Genomic DNA, 21692 nt, shown 5'->3' with positions numbered 1-21692 from the left:
AACATTGAAGCCAACACACGCCAGCATATGAGGCTAAGCGGTCACTGGCTCCTTAGTGGGTGGGTCTGATGTTTCCTAGCCCTGTGAGGAATAGGATGGAGGCTGGGAATGAGGGGGGCACACAGAATTGAAACATTTTAACATTTTTAACAAGCACTTCCCAAACTTCCCCGCCTCGGAGTCCTCTTCTGGTGTATCGCCCGGCAACGAACACCCAGGAGCACCGGTGTTCCTTAGAAGCACTTTGGGGGACGCCTGGGTGGCGCAGTTAAGCGTCTGACTCTTGATTCGGCGCAGGTCATGATTTCGTGGTTGGTGAGTTCGAGTCCCGTGTCGTTGGGCTCCTTGATGATAATTCAGAGCCCGTTTGAGATTCTCTCTCTCCTTCGCTCTCTGCCCCTCCCCCACTCATGCACGCACACATGCTCTCTCTCTCTCTCTCAAAATAAATAAATAAACATGAAAAGAATCAGAAGCCCTTTGAGAGATCTGCTTTGGCTCAGCCTCCTCCTTTTGCAGATGAGAAAATGGATGGCGGCAGAGTTGGGCCACGGGAACAGAGGTCCACGTAAAGGCTCAACCCCTGCCGCCCAGTGCATGCCCGTACATACTGACAGCAGAGGTGTGTGTAGAGGGGAATGCTGCCTCTTGGAACCCGCCAGGGAGAGCAGCAGAACGAGGGGCGTTGGGGGAGTAGAGCTCATGGCGGGCAAGCGGATTGCCGAGAGCGGGTTCCGCTTGGCGAACGACGCTTCTGCTGACTCTGGCTGGTGGGGGACGGGGCCAAAGACAGTTCCGTGAACGTCACAGTTTGCAGTCGCGCTTTTAGGTTGCTGATATCATCTGCTGTTTTTTAGGACCAGAGCCCTGTGGGAGCAGGTGCCTGGGGGGGGGGTCCCCCCCCCACCTGCCCTATCTCGAGATACCCACACAGAAGACTGGCACATGCCAGAGATTAGAATGTCAGCCACACACTGGACACCCAACTCCTCTGCTCTGGCAGTGGGATGTGGCTGTTGCTAAGCAACCAGTTTATCTCCTGGTCAGCAGATAGAGAAGCAGGGAAGCAACTCCCTGTTCTGGAGAGTTCTAGCCATGAGAAACCAGGTTGGGAGCGGGGTGGGGGGGGTATATGAAAGACAGGTGGGGGCTGGACTCGAACTTTGCTGCTGCCTGCCAGCTCCAAGCCTCCCTTGTATGCCGAGGGCCCCTTCTTCCTGGAGGTGTGGGTCTGCCTTTTGAGACGGGAGGGAATGATGTAGCTCAATGCCACAATGGCAGATTCCGCTTAAATAAAACAGAATCCCAACCTATGGGAAGAGAAGTCTCCTTTTCAGAGGAGTTTCATGTGGTTAATACCTGAATGCTGTATCTTTATTTGAATTCAAAACCCGTAAGAGGCAGTTAGATTATTTTACTTTGCATCAGAGAGCTCAGAAAATTGTATTTATTCTGTAGGGCCCAGCAGGTGCCTTATGTGTCCCTGACCCCCAGCTAGTGGGACCTGTTAGCTGAAGTGTAATCACCCCATAATCACTCATACCTGGCTGGACGTCTGTGGCTCATTAATGGCCTCTCATAGCTCAGTTCAGTCTTTTGTTGTCAATTGTGAACAGGTGCTAAAAAAAAAAATACAGCAAGCCAGGTACTTTGCTGAGGGGAAAATCAAAGTCTTGATCAGTACAGGTGGTTCCTGCCTTTAAAGAACTTATAACTATAGGTGAGAGGAGGGCGTTCACAGAATGTTCTAGAACAGAAGTTCCCAAACATTCTCCATTCAGCATTCTCCATTCAACATTTGTAGTGTCTTGGTAGTTTTTCATGGTGCTCCTAAGGACCAAAGAAATACCTAGAAATTTCGTTTAGTAAGTCAAAATAATAAGTATTTGTGTTCTAACATGCAGGAGACTTGGGAAAAAAAATGACACCTACATTGAAAGAATAATTATTTCATTCTTTTAAAAAAAAATTTTGTAACATTTTTTCCTTTTTGAGAGACAGTGTGAGCGGGGGAGGGGCAGAGAGAGGGAGATACAGAATCGGAAGCAGGCTCCAGGCTCCGAGCTGTCAGCCCAGAGCCGGACGCAGGGCTCGAACTCACGAACAGCGAGATCGTGACCTGAGCCGAAATTGGACACTTAACCCAGTGAGCCACCCAGGCGCCCCTGTAATTGTTTCATTCTTAAATAATCAGAGTGAATTGTAAGGGTGTATGTGTGCCTGTTGGGCACTGTGCAACTTCTCAAACCCTGGAATCAGAACACAACCGCTCTCATTTTCTATCCTGCCTGAATTTTTGCCTGGTACTTTTGTTTGTTTGTTTTGTTTTCATCACAGCAACTGCCAAAAACCAAGTTTTACAGAGAGTGGGTATTACTGAAAGGAATGTCATACGATCCAGTATCAAAACTGAATTTCCTTGAGCTAATAGATAATTTCCTTGAGCTTGAGATAATAGAGCATCTGTTAGGACTACGTGGTCCTCAAACATTGAAAATACACCGCGGTGCCCCTGTGACTTCCCTGTGGGACCTCTGGGACGCCTTGGGTGCCAAGGCATTCAGGCTGGGAACCATGGTTGTAAAGCACAGAAACTCGCGGTGGAAGATTCTAGATCAGGTAGAGGCCAGGGCACCCTCTCCCATTTCTTCCCCGGGAGGCCTTCCATTAGGGTTTGCAACGGAACAAAAGGTGAAAATCCGCGATTACACCTCGGTTCTTGTCGTCATGTTTTAGTGCCTGGCAGGTTGCATTTAGAATTGCAACGTAGTATTCAAGGTGAGACACAGATACACAGAGCCAGAATATGTGGATTCGAATCCCAGCTCTGTCTGTTACTAGCGTCTGAATTTGGTTGGGTTATTGACCCTTCGTGGTGGTCTGTGACCTGGGAAGGGCAGTGACCTCCCAGAGTATTGGGAGGAGTATAAGTGCACTTTGCCAGGAGTTTGGTACATGGTAATGCTTCAGTGAATCGGTGTTCGTTCTATTCGTCTTCTAACTGGGGTGCATTGAGACTTCAGAGTGATGATGACGAGCTTTTCTCTGGATGCAACGTTAGTACTAGGAGCATGGGTGAGGGCAGAGTTGGAGGACAGCCCCCTCCCAGAGGGAAGGGGACAAGCCACGTGAGGCCCCTTGGCAGAGGCTGGCTCTCTGCCCTCAGAGGGCCCGAAAGGGGTTGAAGAACTCCCTAGGCGTGGACATCAGTCCTACAACACCCCTCCCACACCAAGCGTGGTTTCTGTCCTTGTTCTCTGTCTCTGGCCCGCCATTAGGGCATCCGCTGTGTCTAAGACATCTGGACATCTCCCCACATACCCGACCCGAGTCCTGGGCAAGTCTGATGAGTTCAGGAGCCCCAGGCCAGCACTGTGCCCACGCGGACCCCTCTCCTGGGAGTCCGGGAGAGTCCTTCATGCAGGAGCTTCTGCAGGATGTATCTGGAGCCGTTACAGCCTTGCTGGGACTCTTTCCCCTGAGATGGAGCCTTAAGAGCCTTTACCATCTGTATGTCTGCATCCCAGCCTTCTCCAGGGCCCCACAGTATTACGGAGAAGAGAAAGCATTAAGACTTGGCCCATTTCCTCATCTGCAAAATGGGGCGGCGGCCACCTGACCTCACCAAGCAAGCCAAGGGCTTTCCAGTTTCCCAAGCTTTCAACTGGTATTACTGGGGCAAACACAGACGCAGGTATGCCCAGTTTCCTGGGAGTCTGCCAACTAGGATTCTTTCTTTTTAAAAAGAGTCTGCATTGTTTGCAAATTGTTGCCAAAAAAAAAAAAAAATTCTCAAGACTCACCAGAGCCAGCACCTGGGGCAATGCAACGGGGCAATGCAACGGGGCAATGCCACTGGGCAATGCGACTGGTCTCTGCTCCTCCCAGGGAGCAATTTTCCAGCTTTTAGCCTTGGCTGGAAGGGGCTGGCTGAAACTGTCATCAGCTATGCCCAGAGGGCTGTCATCTAGTTCCAGGATGAAAAACTGAGCACAGTCCCTTTAAGACAGCAGGCCCGGGGAGGGAAGAAGTTGCTGGCTTCTGGGCTGCTCAGGAAAGCCTGGATCTCCGTGTTCTGCGAGGTGCTTTGTGAAACTGCCCCCCGCCGCACCCCCAGCCTCCTCCCTCAGTCTTGCCCATTCCCGAGGTTCTGAGCTCTGTAGACAGGACCCTCCTCCTGGCCATGATGTTGGCACAGATCTGTCAAGATATCAGAGGCAACGAAGGGTGAGGTTTGGTTCTCAGGAAGAAAGGGTTCTACCCTTCCATCACCAGCTGAGCTTTAGTTATTTGCCAGGAGCCGGTAATAAGGTGCACGGCAAAATGTCTCGGGCCCTGCCTTCGCTTCGACGCCCTGTTGCCACGCCTCCCAGCCACCAGGGCCGACAGAAGTCCCTGCCCCGGGTTATGGAGCAAGTCAGCACCCCAGCCAGTGCCTGTGGCTTCTGCATTTTGTGTTCATTCGTGACTGCAGCTAGCGTCCAGCCCAGCGATTCCAGACACTCTGAGAGCACTGCCGTAGGCTTGGTTTTTTAGGCTTTCTGGTTTGCTACCGTGTCTCAGCTGTAACTTTGTTCGTGTAATAGGCTGTGCCTTCCGGCAGACTGCCCTACGTACCACTTGTTTCGTGCTGTCAGCGGTCTTAGAAAGCTGCCAGGGCCACGGGGCGCCTGGGTGGCTCAGTTGGTTAAACATCCGACTTCAGCTCAGGTCGTGATCTCACGGTCCGTGAGTTCGAGCCCCGCGTCAGGCTCTGTGCTGACAGCTCGGAGCCTGGAGCCTGCTTCGGATTCTGTGTCTTTCTCTCTCTCTCTCTCTCTCTCTCTCTCTCTCTCTCTGCCCCTCCCCTGCTCACCCTCTGTCTCTGTCAAAAATAAAATAAAACATCAAAATAATTTTTTTTTTAAAAGAAAGCTGCCAGGGCCTGATACCAGCCCTGTTTCAAAGATGGTTTTTGCACGTTGAGTTGGTGCCAGAGCCAGAGGTAGAACCCATTTTGATTTCAAGTCTTGGTACCTACCCACCCCCCCTGCTGTCCGACTTGTTTTGATTGATTGATTGATTGATTTCTTTCTTTCTTTCTTTCTCTTTCTTTCCTTCTTTCTTTTCTTTTCTCTTCTTTTCTTTTCTTTTCTTTTTTTTGAGAGAGAGAGGGCGCAAGTGAGCGAGGGGCAGAGAGAGAGAGAGAGAGGGAGAGAAGTGGGGTTCCCCTGAAGTGGGGCTCATGTTCACCACCTAATGCACAGTTCATGCTCCCCCCATTGGGGCTCGAGCTCACCCGATATGGGGCTTGAACTCATGAACCGTGAGCTCATGACCTGAGCCGAAGTCAGATGCTTAACCAACTGAGCCACCCAGGTGCCCCTATTTTGAATTCTTGTAGCTCTAGGAACTGACAGAAGCAGTGTATATTTAGATCCATTGTTGACTTCTAGTAGACATTCAGGAGCACTTTTTATGTGTCGGGACAGTTGCCGATACATCATTTCATCCTCGGCATAGCCCTGGGAAGGCGTCATTATTCCAATTTTATAGATAAGGGAACGGAGTTCCCTCAGTGTCACACAGTCCCAAATGCTGGAATTGGAACTTTAATGAGGTCACCTGACCCTCACTCTACTTCACTTTCCAATAAAGCACACTGGATCTTAGGCTCCTTTGTTAACAGGCTCTCCGTGGTTCCTCTGGGCTCAAATCGACCTTTTCCGAAAGGGATCCAGAAAGCTTGTAGACCTGTTGTGCTGGAGAAGCATTTCAACGGCCAACATCAGAAACTACCTGACTGATATTAGCAGAAGAGAATTTCTAGAAAGGAGATTAGTTCATCGCAGAAACTTAGGTTGGGGAAGTAGGCTTGGAAAACAAGAGGAACAAAGAAAGGGTGGGCAGCTGGAATGAGTCACGCAGAGGACCCAGCCAACGTGGATGGCCCCTGTTGCTTTGGATGGTGTTGGCACTGGATTATAGGTGTCCTCACCGCAGTCATTGCCACAGCAACCCTTGGAAACCAGAGATTGCCCACTTCCCACTGCCAGCGCAGATTCTCCATACTGTTCCTTTTTTCTGAACCAGACCCAGGCGGGGTCCCTGGTTGGCCAAACCCAGGTGTGTGCCCATGACTTTTCCCGCAAAGACTGATGGGAAAGCATGCCCCTGGCTTGGCTTCCGAAGTGGGGAGAAGTTCTACCTCCCACTAAGACTCACACGGTGAGGAATTTCCCAGATAGAACAGGGGGATTCAGATGTTAGGCGGTCCCTGAAAACTATGAATCTCTACTACCCACTCCTCCCCCAAACACACTCACCGAATCATAGGTTGCCTGTTTCTTTCTTTCTTTTTTTAAATATGTATTTATTTTTGAGACACACACACACACACACACAGTGTGAGTGGGGGGAGGGACGGAGAGAGGGAGACACAGAATCCGAAGCAGGCTCCGGGCTCTGAGCTGTCAGCACAGAGCCCGATGCGGGGCTCGAACCCACGAGACGTGAGATCATGACCTGAGTCGAAGTCGGACGCTTAACCCAATGAGCCACCCGGGCACCCCGGTTACCTCTCTGTTTCTAACCGCCACTGCCTTCCCACACCCCCTACACCTTGTCACAGACTCGGTCCAACATGCAGAGATGATGTAGGTGAAAGTGCTTGGGGGAAGTGGTTTGTTAATGCTTATCCTGACCTCTCATCCAGGAGCCCCTGATCTGGGTTTATTGCTGTTGTCCAGCCCCGTCGACAGGAGCACAGAGTTAGAACTAAAGACCGTCTCCCAGCTCGTGGGTCCCCCCCACCCCTGCCCCGCCCTGGCTGAGGGATGAGATCCATTGTTCCCTCGTGCCCTGGTCTGCTTTCCTCTCCTGGGCGCCCCACGGAGGTGTTTGTTCCCCTGCAAGGATCTGCACCCGCGGGCCCCACGGGGTGGTGACCGCATGGCCCCGTCTGCTTCTTAGAAGTGAAGTGTGTGGCAGGCGCATTGCCTCCCGGTTCCTTTGGCCGGGTCGGCGGGGCCCCGCGTGCACAGGGCTGTGGCTCTTGCAGGGTTTCCTTGATTCGGCCGCGGGGACCCTGTGTCCACCGTGACCTGTTTGCCCAGCCACTCCCCTTCCTTCCTCGCAGGCTTCTTTCGGTTGCCCGCTCACCGCCACAGAAGTGGGGGCCGGGCACCTGCCTTGCAGAGACAGCAGGTGCCCCCGTTCTGCCCTGAGCCTCCAGCCCTCTTGCTCTCCAGCTCTTCCCCCTTCGAGCACTGGTTTTGCCCCCCACGCCACCTCCGCTGCCTTCCCAAGTCACTTCTGGTCTCAGGGCCGGGGTCCAGCGGGGCACCCGTGGGGTCTGGCGCTTTTTTATCAACCCATCTGGGAGCGCCCAGGCCCGGGCATTTTATCCTGCTTCTTCCCTTCCCTTTGCAGTGGTTCTGTAGGCGGAAAGTGGAAAACCTCGGGCTTTGGGATCACAGAACCAAGTTGGCAGTGGGGGCCTGTCACACAGCTGTGATCCCGGGCAATCCTAATCTCCCTGAGCCTCGATTACCTATTCCGGACGAACGGGGATAAGGATGCCCAAGTGACGCTTAACTGAGCCAATGGGCAGCCGGGCGCCTAGTAGATCCTTGCATGACAGTTCCCTTCCTCGTGCTCATTCCGGCCCCCAGAGACCCAGACCGCCACCCGGCCCAGCACTGTCCCTATTACGGCTGTCTACAGGGAGCCCTGAATTGGGGACACGATCTCCGTGGTAACAAGGAGACTAATAATAGGTTTTTAAAGCCTAGAGTACCTCTCGGAGGCTCTCTTTTTGATGGAGTAAAAACTACTGAAAGAACACAGAAACAAAGGATGATTCGAAAGGAGCGTCCGTCTACACATGTCTGAGGTGAATCACTCGAGAATCTTCCTCCTGGCAGGACTTTTTCTCTAGAGCTTCACCAGCCAACTGGCGGAAGGTGCTGGTGGAATTTAAGATGACCTTTGCTCCCTGGTGTCTCTCCTGCGATTAGTTCTATGGCCAAAGGGGAATGATCCGGGGTGGGCCTGATGTGATAACAGGACCCCTTTGAAGACAAGAGGAAGTCCGAGATATTCCAGCGTGAGAAGGACTCACTTCGAGGAACTATTACGGGCCTGGGTACGGCACAGCACATGAAGAATGCAGGCCCCTCTAGAAGCTGGGCCCAGAGCTCCAAAGCAACGCATTCAGCCAACAGCCCTGTGAAGTTGGAAACGCATTCTTCCCCAGAGGCCTAAGCAGAGACCGCGCTGAGCCTGCCCCACTTCTGATCCAGAGCTCTGAAAGATAATAAATGGGGGTCGGGTTAAGCTATGCGTGTGTGTTCATGGTGGCAATAGAAAACTAATACAGCCATTAACAGGGGCAGGCGGGGGCTGTGGTCTATGGGTTAGGGTTAGGGTTGGGGGTTAGGGGTTAGGGTTGGGAGTGGTTGACCCACCTGTGGAAGCCGCTGTACCACTCCAACTGATTGTTGTCATGGGGAAGAAACCCAATGTTTCTGGATCTCTCCATTGTTTCAGAACGGCCAAAAACTTAGGCAGCATGAAATACAGTATCCTGATTTAAAAAAAATAAAATAAAACACATCGCTGGGTAAGTGTGGCTGCGATTCCTTCGCTTGAGAGTTTGTCTTGATGGAGAGTTCCTACTTTTTGTTTGAGGAGTTGCCTGAAGTCTCTTGTCTTGCATACTATGTGCACAGTGAGTGAGGATAGGGTTTCTCTGGAAAGCCTTGGCTCAGAAATCAGCAGTTCAGTACTGAGGTTTTGGAGAGGACAACGGAGGGGCTTTGGGAGATGATGTGGGGCTCCCACCCTTTTGGATGTGTGATGGAAATTCACACCATACTTCTATACCATTTCAGGGCCCCGTCCTGCTAGACGGGAGGGTAGGGAACGGAATTATAGTGCAATCCAATAAACTCACCCAACCCGATCATTTACATTTTGAGTAGCTGTCTCTTTTAGATGACCCTGGTGGCCCAGTTATTCGGCATTCTGCCCTTTGCCCTCCCCCACAGCAGAAGGTGGCTGCTCCTATGGGGAAAGTGTGGCTTACATGCACCACCTTCACACGGGTGGTGTCCTCTGAATTCTGGCCTGGCAGGGTGTGGAACAGTGGTGCAGGCTCGAGGGGGGCTGGTCCAGGCCACTCCGCAGAATAATGACCACCGAGATGCAGTGGGTGTTATTTGGCTATTTGGCACTAGCATAGCAGGACTCCACTGGTGAGCCCACAGTCCTGGCCGTTTTCCTCTGTCCCCAAGTGCCTGACCACTGCAGCCACTATCCAACCCCAGGCCTCTTTGTTCTCCCATGGGCCCTCTCAGTGCCTCCTGCCCCTCACACCGGGGTCTCTGTGTGCCACCTGTAGGTGGCAGGCCTACCTACCTTCTGGAAGGCTTGCCACTGGCCTGGAAGGTCTCTGGTTCCCACACACCTTACCTGCTGTGTCTCAGCCTCTACCCTGGGTCTCCCCTGGGCTGGATAGAAGTGGCAAGCTTTGCTTTTCTCTCCTGGGGAATGCCCAGGCTGCAAGGGGCTGGCTAGTGACTTCCTACTCCGCACGTGTAGGCCACAGTGATGCAGGTGTGTGGGATTTACAGATAAGGAAACCGAAAGTGGAAAGTGCTTCAGGAGTGCTGTCCCTGCTGTCATGGGCTCAGCGGTTAGATGACAGAATGCCCCTGAAACCATCTGAGAAAATCTGACTACTGGTAGGGATTCCTCTGCAACAGGCAATTTCAGACAACAAGCCTAAGTAGTGGGAGGAAGTCGTACAAAGTGCTCGTTGCTGCGGGGGCTGGGGGGCGCCCGGGTGGCTCAGTCGGTGAAGCATCCGACTTTTGGCTCAGGTGGTGATCTTGCGGTGGTGAGTTGGAGCCCTGCATCAGGCTCTGTGCTGACAGCTCGGGGCCTGCAGCCTGCTTCGGGTTCTGTGTCGCCCTCTGTCTCTGCCCCTCCCCTGCTCACACTCTGTCTGTCTCCGAAAAATGAATAAACCTTTAAAAACTTTAAAAAAAAAAAAAAAGCATTTGAGGGGCGCCTGGGTGGCTAAGCGTACAGTTTCAGCTCAGGTCATGATCTCACGGTCCGTGGGTTCGTGCCCCGCATCAGGCTCTCTGCTTGGAGCTCGGGGCCTGCTTGGGATTCTCTCTCCCCCTCTCTCTCTGCACCTCCCCCACTTACGTGCCGCATGCTCGCGCTCTCACTCTTTCAAAAATAAACATTCAACAAAGCACTTCAACATTGAATTCAGTTCAATATCAAGTCCCATCAGTATCAGCTGTGCTGATTTCCTTTCCGTGGCTGTTCCCCCCTTTCAGAGCCCACTGGCGGCGTCAGGGCCCTTGACAAAAGGAACGGAATGTGGGTCACCATGACCCATTTCCATCTCAAGTTTGAAATTAATCGTGGTGCTCTGGGGACTTTGGGCTGTCATCCAGCTGAACAGCAGGCACCCCCACTCCCAGCGCCCTGGTTTTTGATGCTCACCAAGGTCAGTTACGCGGTCCCCCTTGGAGCCCCACCCCCCCCCCCGAAGCACTGGCATTGCACACAAGTGCACAGGCACGCATCAGGGAGGCGGATGTCATCTCTGGGTGTCATATACAATTTAGATACGAGAGGAACTGAGCCAGCCGTAAGCCGGCGGGGCTAAGGCAGTTGGAGTAAGAAAGCTAAGGCCAGGTTTGCTCGAAGGCTGGCAATCTGGGCTCAGAGCCCAACTCTACCGCTCACCGAACTGTGGAGGGCGGGCTAGTGGTTACCCTCTCAGAGGCTGTTTCCACATGTGTGAGACGGGGGCTGTCTGAGTACCTGCTTCATGGAGTTGTGTCCAATAAAAAATGCAAGTGTGTGTAAAAGGCTCAGCCTCTTCTGGCCCAAGCGTTTGGGAGATGGTTGTTGCTATTTTAAATTATGTCATTACTATTGTGAAGAGGTCAGATTAGTGGTTTGAGTTGGGACGTTGTTCAGGGAATTGAAGAGGAGGGATTTCTCCAAAGGGGCCGTCCTCCCAATTTCTATGGAAGAAGGGCCAGAGGGCACAGAGTGGGGTTTGGACAAGTCCTTTCTGCTAGTGCTGAAAGAAACATTGTGAGTGTGTGTGTGTGTGTGTGTGTGTGTGTGTGTGTGCGCGCGCGCGCGCGTGCATGTGTTGGGGAGGGGGGTGGAGACGCAGAAGATACCAAGCCCAGGGGAATAAAGGAAGGGAGGTACAGAGCTGGGACAGAGCTGGTCTAAATGCAGTGTTGCAGGGAGGGGCGCCTGGGGGGCTCAGTCGGTTGAGCGTCTGACTTTGGCTCAGGTCATGATCTCGTGGTCTGTGAGTTCGAGCCCCCCCATCAGGCCCTGTGCTGACAGCTCAGAGCCTGGAGCCTGTTTCAGATTCTGTGTCTCGCTCTCTCTCTGCCCTTCCCCCACTCATGCTCTGCCTGTCTCTCTCTCTCTGCAAAAGTAAATAAACTTAAAAAAAAGAGAAAAAAATAAAAAAAAAAAAACAATAAATGCAGTGTTGCAGGGAGTGAAACTGACCAGGAGCAGGGAAGGCATGGTTACAAAGTAGCCCGCTGTGTTCAGATTCCTCATTCTGTGAAACCCAGAGATTTGTCTTTGCCCTGTCTTTGTTTTTTCTTTCAGCCGCACTCCAGTTCTGCCTGATCTCCTTTGAATCATAAACTCTTTTACAACACTGAAGAACCTCTCCCTCAGAAAATGAAACATCAGGGTATATGCATAGACACAACTTGCAATTTTAGCGGTTTCTCAGATCCTAGGTTAAACGCTCTTATTTTCAACTATTTTCTAAATGGGGCCCACAGCTTCTGAATATTCATTCAGGTAAACTCTTACACATACTTCAGAACCCTGCTCAAATGTCCCCTCTTAAACAGAGCTTTCTACCATGCCCAGATCAGTTGGGCAGCCCTTCTTCGCACTCTCATTGTTTACCCCTATATTAGATCCCATAATCTATAAAATACTGTAATTACTCATTTCTGGTTGGTCTTCTCTACTAGACTGGGAGCTCGTATTCAGCTATCTTACTCAGGTTTTTTTTTTTTATCCCTTTTTTAAATTTTTATTTAGAGAGAGGGAGAGAAAAAACGAGTGGGGAGGGGCAGAGAGAGGGAGAAAGAATCCCAAGCAGGCTCTGCACGGCGGGCGCAGAGCCCGACGCAGGGCTCGATCTCGCGAACCATGAGATCTTGGTAGAAACCAAGAGTCAGACACCCCACCGACTGAGCCGCCCAGGAGCCCCATAGCCTACTCATTTTTCAGTCCCAGTGCCTAGCACAGAAATGGTGACAGAATGGAGTACAAATGAAGATCATGAGTTCCGGCTTGAGTTGCAGAGAAATCTTCTCTACCTTCTGTGAATGGGAGAAAAGAATGGGAAGCTGTATGTGGTGGAGTTTCTTGTGGGAGTTCTGCCAGTCTTCCAGGACAGCTGTGCGCCAGCCTGCAGACCCAACAGCCACTTTGGCTCTCAGAAGATAAGGAATTGTCAACACGAGTGGAGTAATTGGGAAGATCTGGTGGGAAAGTCGCCTTGGCCTCGTAGATTTCCCCCATCGATTAGATAAGGGAGTGTGTAATTGGCAGGGTGCTGGCAGGGAAGCGTGCTTTGAAGTTTCAGGGTGATTCTGCTCGGGAATGGCTCTGGTCCCTGGGTGGCCGGGTGACAGCGATACTCCAGGTACCCAGGGATAACCTACCTGATCAAGGGCAGCAGAGGATAGCTGCTCTTCGGACGGCAGACGGCACCTGTCTTTTTCCCTAGAGGTGTCAGGGGGAGGTCCCTTGCCCCTGCTCCTTTCTGGGGCCCATCTGGATGGAGTGTCAGCCCCCACAAAAGCTCTGGTCTCTGGCAAGAGATATGGCTTGGAGACTTCGAGCTTGGAGGGCAGGGGCCCAGCTGCCGGAAGGCACCTTGGGGTCTACTGGTTGGAAACTCCTTCTCTACGGCACTAACCCTTGGTGAGGGCCGTGGGTACTGTGCTGTGGCTCATTTACCGAGAACACACTCAGCGGGCTTGGGAGGGGGCCGATCTCCCGTTTCCCCATGAGAGATCTCAGGAGGGCAGTAAAGCTCCTTCTGAAATGATTTCGTTTAAAAGCTTCTGACAAAGAGCCAGCACACTGCCTTCCACATTGCGCCTTCACCCTCCAGAATTCTCCCGCTGATCTCCTTTCCTCCCCTACCTCAGCTCCGCGACAGAGGTGGGAAGGTATTAGTTCCACCATTTTATGGATGGCGAGATCTCGCTTTATTTGCTGATGCGGGGGTGGGGTGGGGTGGGGGGAAGGGGTTGCTTGAAAAGTGAAGTTTGTTCCGGCCCCAAGGCTCTCAACTGCAGGGGCAGACAACATTGCCCATCTTCCCCAAACTTCTAAAGTTTTTCGGCTGGCTAAATAATTAGGTTGACATAAGACAGATTAAGAGGAGAAAAACGAGCTTCTTTTGGATGAGAGCCCCATAAAAATAGGGGACTCCCTGGCAGGCAGGTAGTCGAGGCTGAGAGATCATAACCAAGCTAAGGAGAAGAGGGGAGAGGTGTGGGGCTTGGGAGGAGAGGAGGAAGACATTTCACAGGAAGATGAGAAGGACAAATACTTGGTACATATTCTCCAGGCCATGCAGATAAGTCTTTCCGATATAAAAAGCTATCTTTGGTAACAGCTCTCTTCCTGGTACAGCCACCCCCGCCCCCATCTAAATTCTTTCAGGCAGTTAAGGGGAAGGTAAAAAGCTCTTCTTGAGTCTGCTGAGCCCTGAATGTCTTTAATCTCGAAATAATGCACATGCCAGAGCGGCCCATTCTAGGGTGACATGTTCTGCTCCCGTCAATCCCCGAAAGACCCAACTTAGGCTCTTTGTGTCCACACGAGAGGATAAAGGGTCTCCGTGGAGGCAGGCTATGAAGACTTCCCCGGAATGCCAGGGCAGTCCTGATGTGCTGTCTGCCACCCGCCCTGAGTCATACTTCACCGCCTTGACAAAGGTGGTAAGATTCCAAGACATCCATTTCTGGGTGCAGGGGCAGATCCCTCGGTGGAGAGAGCTGAGCCTGCGGTGGTGGTGTAATGGCTCAGGTCACGTCCCCGGGGGAGTTAGCAGCGGGGTGACCACATCCACCGTAGTCCCCAGATGCCCAGAAAGGTCCTGTTGTTCCTCTGTGGGCATAACGGAAGCTCTCCAACTGCTTGGGAAATGCTTGGGGCTTGGCGAAGCGCAACGCACTCTTTCTTTCTCACGGAGTACTTTTTTTTTTTTAATTTTTTTTTTTCAACGTTTATTTTTGGGACAGAGAGAGACAGAGCATGAACGGGGGAGGGGCAGAGAGAGAGGGAGACACAGAATGGGAAACAGGCTCCAGGCTCTGAGCCATCAGCCCAGAGCCCGACGCGGGGCTCGAACTCACGGACCGCGAGATCGTGACCTGGCTGAAGTCGGACGCTTAACCGACTGCGCCACCCAGGCGCCCCCTCACGGAGTACTTTTTCCTGCTCTCCATGTTGCACGGCCTGTTTATTTGGAGTGAAACTGAATCCATATGTTTGGGGGCCTGGATTGTCTTGATCCTCTGCGGCGCGATTTCCTTGAAGATTGTTCGGGGCCCCGGGGGACGCCTGGGTGGCTCAGGTGGTTAAGTGTCGGACTTTGGCTCAGGTCATGATCTCGAAGTTTGTGAGTTCGAGCCCCGCATGGAGGTCTCTGCTGTCAGCGGTGAGCCTGCTTCAGATCCTTTGTCTCCCTCTCTCTCTGCCCCTCCCTGCTCGCTCACACACTCTCTCTCTTTCCCTCTCACTCAAAAATAGACATTAAAAAAAAATTGTTTGGGGTCCCCAAGTTTTGGATCTTTTGCCTTGGAAGGAGGATATCACATCTTGCCGCAAGATAGTATAAACTCCTAAGGGAATGTGTTTCCATGGCTCCGGGAAGGATGTGTGGATACAGGTGGGAGAGATGGCCTTCCCGTCCTTTAGGTAAAGCTGTCTTTCCAGGAGTGAGAAAACACACACTATCCTCTGAGGGTCTGCAAAGCAGAGATGAGGGTTATATTCTTCCCCTCGTGGTTCCCCATTGGGAATCAGCCGTGGCTCTTTGGGGGGCCAGCATATGGAGGGGCCTCCGGTCTCTCCCCGAGCTCCTTCCCTTGAGAAACGGACTCTCTCAACCCCTGTTGGCCTGGTGTTGTCTATGTATCTTCATATCAAAGGAATGTCAGAGTCCCGTGCTCAGGGAGGCGTACAGATTTGGCCCCAACCTTGTTGTTTCCTTTTCAGCACAAAACAGAGAAGGGCTTTTCTCCAAAGAGCCTATTCTAGCACTTTCTCGGGGGTGGCAGGAAAGGCATTGTGCTAAGACACCTGAAAATCACAAAGACACTGAAGACCTGTGGTATTTTCTGGAGAGCCAGACCAAAGGCCAGGCTGACAGGCGACTTGGAAGGTAGGCATTTATCTGCTCTCCTTGGAAGAAATCCCAGCATATATTCGGTGGCATCTGATGCAGCCAGGACTGTGAGGTGTGTTAATTCTATGCCCCGGCAGTATACGTGTCCTTTATGCTGCATGTGATTTTGGGGGTGAGGGGATTCTCTGTGCCACACTTATATACTTACACACACACACACACACACACACACACACACACACAGTGTCTGATGACTGGAAGTCTCCAGTTAGAATCATATTTCTTTAAGTACAAACTTTCAGCTATACGATGAATAAGGTCTGAGGATCTTTTTTTTCCTTTCTAATGTTTGTTTATTTTTGAGAGAGAGTGTATGAGTTGGGGAGGGGCAGAGAGAGGGAGACACAGAATCCGAAGCAGGCTCCAGGCCCTGAGCTGAAGCACAGAGCCCGACGCGGGGCTCGAACTCAAGAACTACGAGATCATGACCTGAGCTGAAGTCGGATGCTTATCTGACTGAGCCACCCAGGCGCCCCTTTAATTTAAAAAAAAATTTTTTTTAATGTTTTTATTCATTTTTAAGACATAGAACATGAACAGGGGAGGGGCAGAGAGAGAGGGAGACACAATCTGAAGCAGGCTCCAGGCTCTGAGCTGTCAGCACAGAACCCGACATGGGGCCCAGACCCAAGAACCTCAAGATTATGACCTGAGCCAAAGTCCAACGCTTAACCAACTGAGCCACCCAGGCACCCCTGAGGATTTAGGTAAACATGATTATATCTGATAGCATTGTATTGTATAATTGAAATTTGCCAAGAGGGTAGAACCTACGTGTTCTCTCGCACACGAGAGAAACACGAGGTTCATTAAACCGATGATAGAAATACTTTCACAATGCATACATACATCAAATAACCATGATGTCTCCTTTAAATATCTTACAATTTCGTATGTCAATTGTACCTCAAGTAAGCTGAAATAAAGCAAAAATTAGAAAAATCAGATAAGCAAACAACAAAGAATAGACTTGTATTTCTTTAGCTTAAGCCCCCTGTTCTTGTTAAACTGCCAAGAACATTGGAGCTTCAGGTTCTGGGCATTTTGGTGGGGAGACTCTGGGAAAGACAACCGGAGGAGTTGGGGGGTCCAGAGTGTGCTTTGCAGAAGCCCCACCAAGAGGTAGAGTTGAGGGAAGAGTGTCCAGGATAGAGAGAAAACTAACTTCACAAATCAGTAAGGGGCCTGCTTGCTCTGCATTTTGGGTTTCTTTTCTTTTTTCTTTTCCTCTTCTTCTTCTTCTTCTTCTTCTTCTTCTCCTCCTCCTCCTCCTCCTCCTCCTTCTCCTTTTCCTTTTTCTTCTCCTTCTTCTCTTTCTTCTTCTCCTTCTCCTTTTTTTCTTGAGAGAGAGAGAGAAAGGAAGAATCCTAAGCAGGCTCCACACTCAGCATGGAGCCCGATGCGGGGCTCCATCCCACAACCCCCGGGATCATGACCTGAGCCAAAATCAAGACTTGGTTGCTCAAACAGCTGAGCCACCCTGGCGCCCCTTGGGTTTCTTTTAAAACTGGAAGTTGGGGCGCCTGGGTGGCGCAGTCGGTTAAGCGTCCGACTTCAGCCAGGTCACGATCTCGCGGTCCATGAGTTCGAGCCCCGCGTCAGGCTCTGGGCTGATGGCTCAGAGCCTGGAGCCTGCTTCCGATTCTGTGTCTCCCTCTCTCTCTGCCCCTCCCCCGTTCATGCTCTGTCTCTCTCTGTCCCAAAAATAAATAAAAAACGTTGAAAAAAAAATTTAAAACTGGAAGCTTTATCTTGTTTGTAAACAATATGTCCTAACGCCTTCAAGAAGTTATCGTACAAGGGCACCCGGCTCACATGGGCTCTTGATCTCGGGGTTGTGAGTTCGATCCCCACGTTGGGTGTAGAGCCTACTAAAAAAAATTTAAAGACATACATAACATTTATTCATACGTAAATACTTTAAAAATAGGAAGTGATTGTACAGTTTATGATGGAGATGCCTGCTCTGGGAACCCGAGGAGACTGTGCATGGGCTCACCGTGTGGGTGCGGTTTGAACTGCATCTTCTGGAGAGAGTCCATAGCTTCCGTGAGAATCAGAGAGTCCTGAGGAGGCGGAGCCAGGAGACCTGGCCTGAGTCTCTGAAGCATTCACAGTTCAGGGTCAGTGGCGCCTTTACCCCCGCCCCCCCCCCAACCCCCAGGGCCCAGGCACTGAGACAGACCGGCCTGTTCTAGGACCCGGCTGCCCATCCCAGGCTTCGAAAGGCCCTTCTGCCATCATGTGAGCCCCATCCTTCAAAAGGCTTCATGCCTCCTTTCGCCTTAGGAAAGAAAAGCTAACAGTTGTTCTGGCCATCAAAGTAGACCCTTAGAAAAATACAGAAAAATGTAGCGAAGGAAATAAAAATCAGTCATAATCCTGCTAACGAATTTTGAGGTGTTCCCTTCCAGGTTTTCTCCTTTCCTTTTGTGCGGTTTTTTTTAATGTTTATTTATTTATTTGGGGAGAGAGAGAGAGTGGGGAGGGGGCAGAGAGAGAGAGAGAGAGAGAGAGAGAATCCCAAGCAGGCTCTGTGCTGTCAGACCCTGACGCGGGGCTCGAACCCACAAACCATGAGATCGTGACCTGAGCCGAAGTCGGACCCTTAACCGACTGAGCCACCCAGACGCCCCTCTTGTGTAGTTTTTAAGAGAGAGTTGAGATCACAGTGTGTCTATGAATAGAGCCCTTTTCACTTAACATTACATCATAATCCTCTTGCTTGCCATTAAAAAGCCTTCATTAGCATCGCGTTCAGCGGCTTAACAACGTTCTGTTGTACGTCCATGCTAGAACTAACACCCCCACTCTTCTCGCGTTGGGCATTTGCATCGTTCCTAGCTTTTTGCTCTAATAAATAATTCAGTGAGAAGCCTCTTTGGGCAAGAGGCCATGCTTACGTTTGAGATCATTTCTCTATGATAGATTTCTAGAAGTCTCTTGTGCGTCGTGAGGATACCAGGAGTTAAGAGGTTGCTGAGACCTGCCCGCGAAGCGTGGATGTTGCTGAAGACCACGGGTGGCGAGGCCGGGCCAGGCCTCAAGTTTGCCGGGTTCCTGCCCGGAGCTCGACGCACCTCTAGGTGCCGTGGGTGGAGTGGAGACTTAAGAAGTCAGAACCAGTCTTTATCTCTGAGAATGTGGTTGTGTGGTGTGGACTCACAGCGCACAGAAATAGCCTCAAGGAAGAGGTCCTGTGTCTCAGATCCTTGGGGCAGCCAGGCACGAGTTTCAGACCCCGATAGGGGCTTTTGGTGTGTGTTTACCCGGCATTTTCTGGAAAAGGAGCTTTCATCGCCTCAGAATCTTCCATCTGTAGAGCTGCGAAGCCTTACCCACTTAGTGACGGTTTGGGGTGTGCGGATGGGAAGTAAAATGAATTTTCTCCATTTATTTTTTCTTTTACTATTTCATTCTATGGTTTTTTTTTATAATAGAAAAAATACGGTAAACTTCTCATGTGCCATTAAGATGACCGAAAGAGGGGCGCCTGGGTGGCGCAGTCGGTTAAGCGTCCGACTTCAGCCAGGTCACGATCTCGCGGTCCGTGAGTTCGAGCCCCGCGTCGGGCTCTGGGCTGATGGCTCGGAGCCTGGAGCCTGTTTCCGATTCTGTGTCTCCCTCTCTCTCTGCCCCTCGCCCGTTCATGCTCTGTCTCTCTCTGTCCCAAAAATAAATAAAAACGTTGAAAAAAAAAAAAAAAGATGACCGAAAGAGCATCCTGAGAAGATGACTGTCTGGGGCGGGGGGGGGGGGGGGGGGCGCCTGGGTGACTCAGTTGGTTAAGTTGGTCTGACTCTTGGTTTCGGCTCAGGTCATGATCTTGCGGTTTGTGGGTCCGAGCCCGGCATCAGGCTCTGCGCTGACAGCTTCGGGTTCTGTGTCTCCCTCTCTCTCTGCCCTTCCCCCCACTTGCACTCTGTCTCTCTCTCTGTCTCTCTGTCTCTCTCTCTCTCAAAAATAAATAAGTATTAAAAAAAAAAGACAGGGTTTTGGCTAGGGCGACCTTGAGGTTAGGGTGCAGGAGAGGCCATCGCCCACACCCAGCAGGTGCCAGGCAGATATTGGCAGCATGAGTCACCTGTCCCTGCAGCGACCTACCAATCCGTTCGCATATAAATCTGCTCCTGCCAGCACAAGCCACTGTTACGTGAGCCTGCTGCCTACAGGATCGTGTTATCAGAACATGATGTGTTGTAAGCGTGTGGCATTTTTGGTAATACCCACCAGTGTTTTCTCATCCCTGTGCCAAAGCCTCAGCCCTCAACTGGTTGCTAAGAGTTAAAGGAGCTTCTTACTGGTCATTCCTGGTCATCCGAAGAGCCAGCCAGCTCTGCCAACATGGAAAAGTCAAGGAGACTTTTCCAACATGGAAAAGTCAAGTGGTCACTGCGTGGCTTCCGGCCCTTTCCCTGCGGGGCCAGAATGAAACGTGCATGTGGAAATGGGCAGCCATCACGCATATTTATTTTCTACAACCTGTTCTGACCACGTCTGTCGTTTGGCCATGAGAGCCACGTTCTAGGGTGCGGGCTTGTCCGGGCATCTCCACTGGACAGACGCCTACAGTTGCAGGACTTCCACAGAACATGATCTCAGTTCAGCTTGTCGTTAGAGTTCATGGATTCTGTCAGGTTGAGTGCCAACAGCCAGCACAGCTGTGTCTCATTGCTCCGTTTCCCTTGTGGATGTCCCCTGTCTGTGGGATCTCCCCGGTCTGGAGAGTACAGGTCTCTACTGGAAGGGTCTATGTGCAGAGCATCTTCCACTTGACTGCTTCTATAGGTTTAGCTGACTTATTTTTCTTCCCTTGACTCTTGGCTTCTACAGAATAAATCCCTTTCCCACTGATTGCCATTCTCCTTTCCTTTGATCTTTTGTTTTCTCCAGACCCAGAATCACTTAGTCTCCCGAAGGGCTTGAATCTACCTGTAATTTTTGCACCCATTACAGTCATCATATCAAGCCTCATTGTTATTTGGCCCCAGGTGCATTGGCCAAAAGCACGGAACCCCACCATGAGACAGATGACAGGAACCGGCCACTGTACACCCCTCAGATCCAGGGACTACCCACTCTCCCCACCCCCCCCCCCCCAGTAAAGAGCAGAAAAACCTCAACAAATGTATGTCTGACCACTGCCAGCCCTAATCCATAATGCAAAAGAAACAAGCAGGTAACTTTCAAAATGTAATCCTTTGTTGGTGGTTGTAGGAGAGAGAGCTAAATGTTTAGACCTTCAGAGGATATCATTAAGAAATTCTTCCTCATATTTAATCAGACTTGCCTTGGCTATGACTTAAGCTTACATATTCCGGTTCTGTCCAGACAGAGACACTCTTCTCTTCCCTACGTATGATATTGCTAATAATAAATTTTTTTTAAGTTTTTATTTATTTATTTTTGAAAGAGAAAGCATGAATGGGAGAGGGACAGAGAGAGAGAGGGAGAGAGAGAGAATCCCAAGCAGGCTCCACACTGTCAGCACAGAGACCAATGCGGGGCTCAAACCCACAAACCATGAGATCATGACCTGAGCCGAACTTGGGGACATTTATGCGATAAGCCTCCCAGGCGCCCCTCTAGTGATACATTTTTAATAAATTATATTTTATAAACTAAAGCTATAAAACAGTTCATATGTAGATAATTTTAATAAAACATGTAAGATGATCTTATATACTTCAATAGGACTTATATTTTATATTTAAATATTTTATTTAAAAAAGTTTTAATGTGTATTTATTTTTGAGAGAGAGAGAAAGAGACAGGGTGTGAATGGGGTGGGGGAAGAGGGAGAGGGAGACACAGAATCTTAAGCAGACTCCAGACTCTGAGCTGTCAGCACAGAGCCCCACAAACTGTGAGATTGTGACCTGGGCTGAAGTCACTTAACCCACTGAGCCACCCAGGTGCCCCTATTTAAATAGTTTAGATTTATCAATATTTTACAAGGAGCATATGTTTGTATATAAAATGTCCTAGACTTCTAGACACAAAGCATGAAATGAGGTGTTTTATATTCTATATTGACGTATATCAAAAAATCTCTCCGGGGCGCCTGGGTGGCTCAGGGGGTTAAGCCTCCGACCTCTGCTCAGATCACGATCGCCCGGTTTGGGGGCCCAAGCCCTATGTCGGGCTCTGTGCTGACAGCTCAGAGCCAGGAGCCTGCTCCCCATTGTGTGTCTCCCTCCCT

At 50.8% G+C, this 21692-nt stretch overlaps 1 protein-coding gene across 2 annotated transcripts in view; it reads left to right on the top strand.

Annotated features, from left to right (window-relative positions):
- The window catches only part of GFOD1 (glucose-fructose oxidoreductase domain containing 1), a 114682-nt gene that overhangs the window by 89382 nt on the left and 3608 nt on the right, over window positions 1–21692 (top strand). The gene's annotated exons all lie outside the window — the stretch shown is intronic.

The sequence above is a fragment of the Lynx rufus genome, unplaced genomic scaffold (genome assembly GCF_022079265.1).
Source record: "Lynx rufus isolate CCGP_SWC_20201006 ecotype Redwood Valley unplaced genomic scaffold, mLynRuf1.p SCAF_6, whole genome shotgun sequence".
Lineage (NCBI taxonomy): Eukaryota > Metazoa > Chordata > Mammalia > Carnivora > Felidae > Lynx > Lynx rufus.
The sequence above is the reverse complement of the archived record's forward strand: the minus strand, read 5'-3'. Positions and strand labels throughout refer to the sequence as shown.